The sequence below is a fragment of the Phodopus roborovskii genome, unplaced genomic scaffold (genome assembly GCF_943737965.1).
Source record: "Phodopus roborovskii unplaced genomic scaffold, PHOROB, whole genome shotgun sequence".
NCBI classification, from domain to species: domain Eukaryota; kingdom Metazoa; phylum Chordata; class Mammalia; order Rodentia; family Cricetidae; genus Phodopus; species Phodopus roborovskii.
This window is the reverse complement of record NW_026126410.1, coordinates 6,577,494-6,589,520: the sequence shown is the minus strand read 5'-3', so window position 1 is coordinate 6,589,520 and position 12,027 is coordinate 6,577,494.

Genomic DNA, 12,027 nt, shown 5'->3' with positions numbered 1-12,027 from the left:
GACCTGAGCAAAAGGGAGCTCATGCACCCCAGTCTAATACCTGGGAAACTAGCATAGGATCTACCAAGACCACTGAATGTGGGTGTTAGTTAGGGAGGACTGGGCAATCTATGAGGTCTCTGGTAGTGAATCAGTATTTATCTCTAGTATATGAATGGACTTTGGGAGCCTATTTCACACAGAGGGATACTCTCTCAATCTAGACACATGGGGGAAGGCTTTGGCCCAGCTCTGAAAGATATAGCAGACTTTGAAGTCTCCTCATGGAAGGCCTCACCCTCCCTGGGGAGCAGAAATGGGATGGGATGGGGATTTGTGTGGGGGGTACGGTGGAGGAAAGGAGGGTGAAGTGAGGGAACTGGGATTGACATGTAAAACAAGATTGTTTCAAATTTAAATAAAAAATTATCAAAAGAAAGAATGTATCCACATTCTTCACCAAAATTTCACAAGAATGATCTCGAGGCAATGTATTATCATCTCTGAAACATCTTCAGCTAGGCCTTCACAAATCAAATCACACTCAATCTCAGCCATACTGTCTTCCATGTTCCTATTAGTAGGGCCCATAAAAGAACACTGGAAGCATTCAACTGCCTTTTAAATCCATAGTCACAAGGTTCATATTCCTTCAAATAAAAACATGGTCAGAGCTATCACAACAATACCTGACTCCTTGCTTCCAATTTCTGCTTAAGTTAGGGTTTCTATTTCTGTTCAGAGATACCATGACCTCTTCTCTTCTAAAGGAAAATGTTTAGTTGGGGTCACGTACAGTTTCAGAGGTTTATTCCATAATCATCATTGGAGACATAGCAGTTTGCAGGCAGACATGGTGCTGGAGAAGGAGCTGAGAGTCCTAAAACTTGATCTACAGGCAACAGGAAGTGAATTATGACACTTGGCATGGTTTAATAAGAGACCTTTAAGCCCACCCCCATGGTAAACTTCCACCAACAAAGGCCACGATTTCTAGTAGTACCAACCCCTTTGGAGGCCATGTTCTTTCAAACAACCACAAGAAATAACAGTATAATATGTGAATACTACTTGTTGAATCGGTTATTTTTTCTGAGCCTCACTGTTTCCTATGTATCATATTGGTTCCTTTGAGACTCATTTCTTCTTCATATTTCTGTGTTTGCTTTTACATTACAGTATAGATTTTGTACTTCAGTTAGACCTCTCATTTCTTCACTTAAAACAGAATTGATGGCCAGGGTACCGTGGCCAACTGTCCTCTTTCTTGGATCATAGAAGCTTTATCAACACAATTATGGATCTGTTGAAATGCTTATGGATAGTTGTTGTCATTCCTTCTCAGATAGCCATGTTCATATACTCAGCCATTCTTTCATCTTTCAAAGAACAGCTTCAATCACTTAAAGCTGAAGATACCTATTTGCCTATGTTCCTACACATTCTTTTTGTTGTTCAGTTTTCAGAAACAAATCAGGGCTAGAGACATCATGACTCAGCAGTTTAGGGCACGACTACTCTTCCTGTGAACCAAGTTTCATTGACCAGAACACAAATGGTAGCTTACAACCGGCAGCCATAAAGACTTTGTAATTTTACTTCATGAAAGAAAATACCCATAGTAACTGCAAAATCAATGAAAAGAGAAATCATCAGTTATTTTAGATTTTAACTTGTCTTCGAATGCTATAGTTTTAGTGCATAAAATTCATATATCTTAATTTGGCATAGTAAATACATAAACAGATTAATAATAAAGTGATTTTTACATTTTCAAAGTCTAGGTGGTGTGTATGTGTGTGTGTGTGTGTGTGTGCAATAAAAGAATGAAACTATTTGGGGACAGAAAGGGGACTATCAAGAAGGAGAGGGGTAATGAGGAAAAGCAGTGTGGGAAATTAGAACAAATAACATGTATGTATGAAAGTCACAATGAAACCTATTTCTACATATGCTATTCCAAGATCTAGTATGCAATCAAAACAATATAACATATAACCTGTCATTTAGAATTTTTGAGTATCTTGTTCTTAATATTTCTTATAACTATTTGTGAGAAAGGAGGTTGAATCAAAAAACAAATAATAAAAAGTATCTGTAAAACCTAATTGATAACTGAAGTAGAGAAATAACCACACTACTTCTGATCACAAATGGATAAAAGGAGAGGGAAACTGCATCCGCACATGCAATTATATCAGTATTGACATGCCATCCTCATATCTGAGCATCTGCAATGGGAATCAGCCTGCAATAGCCACTGTGATTTCTATGCTAAACTACCAAGATAAACTATGCAGCATCATTTCATTACTATTGTTGATCAAAAGTAAAAGCACAATCAATCACTGACTTCATTTGGCATCAAGGCAAAATGCAGACAAAGCATCTGGGATTTGAGAGTCATACTTTTGTTCATTATCTGGACATTTTCACTCAGGAGATATCTAAACTTCTCATGCTGAAAACTTTTATCTTATAGATTTTTTTCCCTCCAGCCATTATCTGCCACTTAATCTGCCTCTGATGAAACCCTATGGAGGTACAAACATGGAATTTAGGTATTAGATTTGATTAATGTCTCTGCTTTTCCGAACAGTAACATTGAACACATCCTGCTTTACAACTCTTGAATTGATTGGATACTTTGTTTTGACTGAGCCACCTTTAAGTTTAAAATACATACTGACTTTTGAAGAGATGTTATATAATATACAACTGTTTGTTGAAAGAATTAGTATCAAATACAAATGTTTTGAAACAAATCAGTGTAAGGAGTAGGGTTTTTCCTCCGCCACCTGGTCTTGTCCCGCCGCTGCACCAGCCCCAATTAACACACAGAGACTCTGTATTTGATATAATTCTGTTGGCCAGTTACTTGTTTCTTATCGGCTAGCTCTGTCTTAAGTATTAAGCAAATTCTATGTATTTCCACGTGGTCTTTCCAAGAGCGGAGGAATGGCAGTTCTGTTCTCTCCAGACTCTACATGCTGACCCTCTTTACTACTTCCTCTTTCCTCCTTGTCTCCTAGTCCCGCCTATCTTGCTTTCCTATTGGCCAATAGTGCTTTATTCCTTAAACCAGTATGAGAAACATATTTACAGAATCATATCTCCCATCAGATCAGGTCACTTAGTTTACTCATTAATGTGGTTACTAGAGATTAAAATTACATGTTTGTCTCCCATTGTTTGTCTCACATCTCTGATCAAGAGCCTAGAGCTCATTGTAAACACATGGAGAAATATGCCTCTTCTAGTGGGTTCTTTGATCAAACACCCTGCAACCTAATTGTGGAAACAAATTGCTTAATTGTAACCAATGATCTTCATAGCTTTCTGGCAAATGAGTTCCCAAGGTCTCCAAATGCTCCTGGTACAGCTAGGGATTAGCAGTGAAAATTAAATAACTCAGAATATGGGCCAGTGTTGATTTCTAAGGACTCTTGAAGCATCCTCTACCTTGACCCTAGGGGACACTGTCTCTGGGTAGCAGCTCTTCTCAAAGTGTGGGATCTCCACTCTTGAGCTTGGTAAGTGATGCCCTCTATCAGATCAGTTTGCTATGGATCCCATAGACTGCTGAATGAGCTGCATTGCAGTTGGTTAAAAATACCCACTTTAGGAGAAATTATTAATAAAATAATATTACATATTGATCCCAGGTCCCTCTCCCTCCGTATCTCCCTTCCTCTCTCTCTCCCTCCCTCCCATGCCCCACCCCGACCACCCTCCCATCCCATTCCCCCTCACTCCACAAGGAGGGTGACAAATTTTGTTGACCCCTCCTAGAAGGCACTATCCTCCCTGTGGAGAACTTAGATTTTAATTCAAATAGTTAAATAATATTTTTTTTCTGTAAAACATCAGAATAGCCTCTTTTTAAAAGTCTGTTTATCATCTTTATGATCTCCTAGGAGGTGGCCTAAGACTCGAATGTCACCATATGGACAGAAAACATTATTTTTGGATAAGTGTGGATTTGCAAGTGCCATTAATCAAATTTACAAGATTGTTTCCTAATATGCCTTGCCTGTCAACTTTCCTGGTAATTCTTTTACACCCCACAGTGAAAATGACCCATCATACAATCTGTTGATGACATTCATTGAATTAGAATTAGACCCATAATAAATCTCACATACTTTAAAATACAGTAATCAAGAGGATATGTTATTCGGCATGCATCACTTCCATCTGGTGTGCATTGTTAATGCCTGGGTGTTGTACTCTGGGTTGAACCAGCACTGTGCCCCAGTATTAACACATCGAAAAAAAAATGGGCAACATATTGTCAGTTTCTCTGTGTATTTTTTGCATTGTAACTCAAAGCATTTTTTTCAAACAGACCTCTACATGATATGCTTATATGTCAAGAATACATTTTAAGTTTTATTTTCATTTTAATAAAGGACCATGCTTTATAATTCATCTTTAATTAAAAAATATTAACATGTAAAGGTGTTTTGCCTGCATGTATGTCTGGCCATTGTGTAGCATGCATGGTGTCCATGGATGCCAGCAGAGGGTATCTGATCCTCTGGAATTGGAGTTATACTCAGTTGTGAGAATCATACCTGGGTCTGCTGGGAGGGCAGACAGTACTCTTAAATGCTGAACCATCTCCAAGTTTTTTGTCTAAAATCATATTATTTACACTGGGAAATTCTTTTCTATATTTATGATTTTGTGTCTCTCAGTTTTTCATTGCTTTTCCTAAAGTTTCTAGTACAACTTCAAATAAAAGTAGTCAGAGTAGACACTATATTCTTATTCAAGATCTTAGTGGAAAAGGGTTCATTTTCTCCCCAGTTACATCAAGATGCTATCTATAGACTTTTTTATATGTAGTCTTCACCTTGATGAAGTGTTATCTTTCTATATACCATTTTTTCTACGAATTTTCATTTCTTGTAATTATATATTTTCCTTGTTGTTTACATTTATTAATTTTTGTATTATGAACCATCTTTTCATCCTTGTTATAAGACCAACTAAAGAGACTGGTCTATGACATTTGTTAGTACTTTGCTGAAGATTATTGCATCTATGTTCATCATATATATTAATCAATTGCTTTCTTTTCAGATTTTTTTAATAAATTTATACCAACTTCATAAAAATGAGTTTGAATAGCTGCCCTATTCTTTTCTGTGGCATAGCTTCAGGGTATTTGTGTCAAAAAGTAATATTAACAGTAAACAGTTCTGGGCTTTTTTTCATTCTGAGCTTTATATTGCTGAATAATTAACTAATATTGTTCTGTTCACAATTTTTAAATCCTTTCGGTTTGTCATAATACCATTGTGAACTTGGCATTATAATGTAACTTTTTCAAAAGAAAAAAATAACCAGATAAACTATTTTTTTTCTAATTGCATAAACAAAATGTGGCAAAGAAAGAATTATATAACAAAACTAAGTTAATCTAATTTTTGTCTTCAGTTTTTAGATGTAATAATATGATGTAATACTATATTTGTAGTACTATGTCACTGCTTACTTTCTTCTGTTGAATGGATCTTGAGTAACTGAAAGCTGCATCATCAAAACCTGTATCAGCATGGCTGCTGGTCCTTTAAGCTGCACACCCATGAATTTCTCTTATACCTTGTACACAGCTATATCATTGGATTCTCCTCCAAAGCAGCAATTATTTACTGCTCTTGTAGTATCTGTGATGGGCTTTGTGAGTCTCTTGAGTTCACAGAGATAAAAAGGTGTTTTAAAATTATTGTGAGTTTCATGAACCTCTGTGTCTCTCCTTCCTGCATGGGGCAGTATTTCTATAATATTTTTCCATGGGTTAATTGTTAATTTTTCTTGAATTTTCTTCTAATATGATAGTGTAAGTCATTACTGACTCAATTACTCTCAATGTTTATTGTCCATTGTTTGCGAAGTTGCTTGAGGAGTCATATTAATTTTCTTTTTCTTTCTTTTTTTTTTTCTGGAATTTGCTGAAGTTACAGCTCACTAAGTTTTTGCTTTTTGTGACTAACAGTCTCATGCATGTCCTGATCTTAGAAAATAATTAACTGTGGCATTTTAAATGTTCTCTCTTGACTCAAATGGATGAGTAATAGACTGATTTACTTTTTGTTTTAGTAGTTCTCTCATTGATCTCTGGTTCTGGCAAGCACTTCTTGAAGTCTTTCTCCGAGTTTTCCCTTGACTATTTGTTCATGTCAGCTTAAGCATTTTTTATAAGGTAACCACACTTTAGTTTTTGTTCTAACCTCAGAAGTCTCAGAGTTTAATTTTCCTAATAAAGGGATTGCCTTTCACTGTGACTGTTTGGTAGAAACAGGGTCTCATATAGAACAGCTTTACTTTATCTTAAATTTGATATATATGTAAGACTGGCCTTGAACATACATCTCCTGAATCAACTTGCTGAGTTCAAGGTATAGGCCTGTGCCACCATGCATAGATTTGAGTCCCATCCCACCACTGAAACACTTGTTTCCTATAGATCTCATTCCAGCTAAAGAGAAATTTTAGTACACTATTATGGCTAAATTAAAAATTATCCTCTCTACATCCTCTTTCATTTCATGTGCTTTGAGTTATTCAGTTGTGCTGAAATTATTTATTTCTTTCCATTTTTAATGGAGAATGGCTCCCAATTCAGAATCACACTTCAGTCTCTTGAGTACTGCGGTTGTGTTTGTCACCATAACTGGCTTGTGGCATGATCTGTAATGCTGAGCAAAATCTTGTATTTTGTCATGTGATAAATTTGCATGGGCATTCATATAAGTTCTTTTAGAGTAAAACAATTGTCTTTTTATTATTTCTTGTATATTCAGTAGTGCTAAGGTCATATAAGTGGCATTTAAAACATTTATTTTGATGGATTGCTTTTTAAATTTTTCAAAATTGAAAATAGATTATTCTCTCATACAATATATCCCAATCACTGCTTCATGCATCTCCTTTCTCATTCAAATCTACTCCCCCCAAATTTCTTTTCAAAAAAGAGCAGGCCTCCAAGAGAGGACACTCAAACAGGGCAAACAAGATTCAGTAAGACAAGAGAAGAACCTTCATATCAAGATTGGATAAGTCACCCAAATAGAAGTAAAAGAGTCCTAAGAGCAGATAGAATCAGAGATATACATGATCCAATTTTCAGGAGTCTCACAGAAACACCTAGCTAAATAGCCATTACATATACACAGAGAACCTGGTACAGACCCATGCAGGCCCATGCTTGCTACTTCAGTCTCTGTGAGCTCATGTGAGTCCTGCTTAGGTGATAAAGTAAGCTATTCTTTTGTATCTTCCATTCCTCTGATTCCTACAGTCCCCCCCCTTTCTTCAGTGTTCCCTGATCTCTGACAGGAGGGACCCTATGGAGATATCCAATTTAGACTCTCTCTTCATAATGTCTGGCTGTAGGTCTCTGCTAGTGGAACCCTCTCTGATAACAACTAGATAAGGCACTAATATATAGGTGTAGCATAATGTTGTTAGAAACATTTCATTGTTTATTTTTAATTTGCCTGATGTGTTTGGTTGTAGCCTCGGTCTCTGGGCTATCCAGTTTCTGGTTCCTTGCCATCCTAGCAGAGCATAGGCTTCTTCTTGTGATGTGGGCTTCAAGTTAAACCAAATATTAGTTGACTACTCGCAGAAGTTCTCTCCCATTATTGCCCCAGTTCATCTTTCAGGCAGGACAGATTATAGGTGGACATTTTTGTTGTCTTTTCCTTTTGGCTGGATTGGTGTCCATATCTCTTCTTTTGGAGCCTGGAGAGTACATTCTTGCACTAAAGACACTATAACATTGGGTTGAAGGATCAATGCAGGCACTGGCTTGAGCTCTCTAAGTTCAACGAGCTATGAGCAATCGGGCCCAGCTGTCAGTTTTCAGAGAGAGACCTTGTGTTCTACATCAGCCTGGGTTATTTGTGATCCATTCCATCACAAGGACACTTGCTCAACTAACTAGAAACTAGAGATAACCTAGATGTCCATCAACTGAATAACAGATAAAAGAAAATGAAACAGTTACACAAAGTTGTATTACTTGGTTCTTAAGGAAAATGACATAAATTGGGAAGTCATGTTGGACAGCTTTAATCCTAGACCTCTGGAGGCAGAGGAAGGCATATCTCTATGAGTTCAAGGGCAGCCTGATCTACAGAGTGTGTTCTAAGAGACAGCCAGTGCTGTTACACAGAGAAACACTGACTTAACAAGCCAAAACAAAAAGAAAAAAAGAAGAAGAAAGAAAGTAAGAAAGAAAAAAGAAATGTCATGACACTTGTAGGCAAATGGATGAAACTAGATAAAACCATCCTGAGTTAAGTTATCCAGATCCAGAAAGACAAATATGGCATGTATTCACTTGTAAGTGGATATGAGGTGTTGAGTAAATTATAATCTACAGTCAATGAACTCAGAGAGATAAGGTAAAAAGGAAGGTCCTCAGGGGAAACATGAAACAGCTTCAAAGGGGAAGTAGAATAAGCTTTGTGTGTGGACCCGGTTCAGGTTGGGACTGGAGTAGGAAGGATTTGGTGTTTGGGGGAGGCATGGAGGGAGAGAGTATGGAGAGAGACAGCTGGAATTGGAAGCACTGGGGAATAGTCTGGAAACCTAATGCAGTGGACAGTTCCTGAAACCAATAAGGATGATGCTGGTGAGAACCAGTAATGAAGGACAAGGGGCCTGAACCGGCCATCTTTGTAGCCAGGCAAGGCTTCCATCATTGGACCTGGGTTGCACTGGGTTGAGTTGGTAGCCAAGGGGATCTCATAGATGGCTTAATTCTTAGTCATGTAACACAAATCTTTGGCTCTCAGAAAACTATCAACTTTCTTTTCAAATGGCATTATTATATTGGTTGCTGAAGTCTTTCTAAAGACCCTTCAGCTGGTTTTAATTATATAAAAGAAATAACTATACAAATCAAAAATGCATTGCTAAAATCATTTACTGATGAGCTTATTAAACATATTGGGTTAAGTTAATCTATCTTAAGAAACATATTTCATGCAAATAGATGTTATTTTGAATGTCATATTTAATCAGACTTTATGAGGAAGTTCACTTGTACTGGCCTGTTTCTTGTCAACCTGAGTCATCCAGGTAGAGGAAAGCTCACTAGAGAAAGTTTCCCCATAGGATGGAGCTGTAGGCAAGTTTGTGGGTCTTTTTATTATTTAGTGATTGATGTAGGAGTTCCCAGCCCATTTTGGGTGGTTCTACCCCTGGGATGATGGTCCTATGTGCTATAGGAAAACATGCTGAGCAAACCACTTGCAACAAGCCAGTAAGCAGCTTTCCTTCTTGCCTTCCACATCAGTTCTGACTCCATTCTTGCCTTGAGTCACTGCCCTGACTTCCTCTGCTGACAGGCTGACTATATGTGCAAGAAAATAAACCCTTTCCTCCCGAACTTGCTTCTGGCCACAGTTTTTAAAGACAGCAATAGACACCCTGAGTAAGACATCACTACTTTCAATTTTAATTGTTTATGACTACTCTTACCTGCCTGCTGCCACAGAACATTTATACACACTGACTTAATCTTTCCTTCCTCTTACCTTCTTCCTCCTTTGATCACAAGGTGCTATTTGTGGCCTCAGTGACATATTCATCCATCCTGTTTCTTATTGTGTTTTATGGCAATTTGTATTTATCATTAAGAAGATAATTTAAGAAAGGATTGAGGCCATAGGTTTTGTTTGAAAGGTCCCATGTATATATTGTCAACTTCCTAAAGATCTTTTATACAGTATAAGAGCATTTACTCAGGAAAACCTTCACCTGACAGTGAAAGAGTGTTTTCACTATGTGCAAGAGGCCATTTGTCAAATGTGACCTTTCCTGTGAAACAGCTACAATTATTAGTTGATTCAAGTGTCAAATCCCCATCATAAGATAAGGAAGTCAGCTAGTAATTTTTTTTTTCATTTGATAATAGGTTTCAGAAAGAGTTATAGATGGATTTGATGTTTCTGTCTAAGGTTGAAATCTTAGCCTGAAATGTGCCCAGAACAATTTAGATGGCCACCTTTGCTGAACTGAGTGATATATCAAAATATCAGTTTCCTTGTAAATTGTTCACAGTGCCCTAATAAACACCTAGAACAACATCTGATTTAATTTATGTTGTTTTAGATACACTACCAAAGAAGGGTACACAAAAGTTTTATGAAATAATTTCTCTGGATGACATTATTTTATGGAATATGTAAATATAAATAAGCAAAGCAAAAATGATAAGATTTTATTTCAAAGCTCAGATACAGAAAGTATACCACAGGTACTTAAGGATGGTATATATCGATTGTAGAATTAAACATCACAGCTTTGTGAGATACACAGTACATTTGAAAACAAAGGAATCATGAAAAGAAAAAAAACTGTAATGGGAAACAGCATCACAGTATGACCAAGGGGGAGGAGTAGTAGAAACCTGCACTCAAGGAAATAGCCTAGACATCATTCTACATATTCAGCATTATTTATTTTTATAGTTAAATCATTTGCCAAGATTATGAAGGCTTATACAGATCTTCATATAGATGATCATAGAAGACAGGGATATGTAATCAATGCAGAAGATTTTATTCAAAAAAGAAAGTATAAAAATATTATGCATATGCACAAAAGGTGACAATAGGAAAATGAGCCAAACAAAAGAAAGTTTTAAAGACAAAGGAAGTGACTTGACATTAAAATCATAGCATGTGATTAAAGCACACTTACATGATTTAAAACTGCTGGCAAGAAAGTAATGTGGCTTGCAATTATAAGTAACACTGGGTCAACTAATTGAAAGCTAAAAATAACTTCAATTTCATTTTCATTAGAATATATTACACTGGATATAAGAATTGAAAAACAAATTGTACATAATTATATAATAATTGTGAGTTAATCTGTATGATGGTACCACAAATAACTGAAACTGAATTGACATGAACATTTATCTTAAGTGAAGAGAACCTCACAATCTGCCCCTCCCTGGAAGAACCTTGTTATTCCTAAGGACATTGTGGACCTCATTCTGTACTTATTTGTATTGCACTTTAATTCACGAACAATACCATACAAATGAGTGCTGTGAAAAATGATACTTAAAATTCAGTGGGAAATTATCCCGGCTGTTTCCTGAGCTTCATAAAATGTGGTGAAAATATGAAATACTTTGTTATTGTCATTTAAAAACATGTGGTAAATGAAAATTACTAAAATTAAATTATTTACACTGTAACTTGAAACATTAAGTTTCAATTTTTTTTAATGAAATCTACCAAGATCCTGTTCTAACATTGTTGGCCTGTGTATACCATGTTGCTTTCAGTACCAAACCAGGAACCTCTGACACCTTCTAGGTTTGGATCAGCTTTTGGGTTTTGCCTCCTTGACTTAAAGCTGTAAATATCTGAATTCCTCTTTCATGCTTAGTTCCCTCACTTCTTTGCCCTTTGGACCTCAACATCGCCTTATATAGACCAATGATCTACCTTTGCAAAAAGTCCTCTTGCTTGTATTCATGGTTCCTTCAAGGACAGACAAGTGCCAATACTCTCCCCCATCTATTTCTGCTGTTGCACCATTCTCATTTGCTTCTCATTTGACTTCCAGCATGATCATTTCTTTCTGTTTCTTTACTACATGCTCATATGTTACTTTATTTCTTTATCAAGTATGGAACTAAGAAATGTCATCTACATTTAACATTGGGAGATAAAGAGGCCACACAACTACATGCTTTACTGTGTGTACAAATGGGAAAATACTGCCTATTTGATTCTAGGATGTTTTAAATGGCAAGTCATGAAAATATTTTATGTTATTATTCTTAAGAGTAGCTTTATGTAGGGCAGGGTGTAGACAAAATGAATCACTTGACCTTCACAGTTGTGTCAAATTTCAGTTAAAATATAACTTTGAATTATTTTATATAGAACTTTTGAATACAAATACTTAATTTAGTGAATATTTTAAAATTAAATGTATATGTATTCCTGTAATTATTTGTAATACATCCTGAAGAAAATTATTAAAATATTTTGGTGTTTCCTT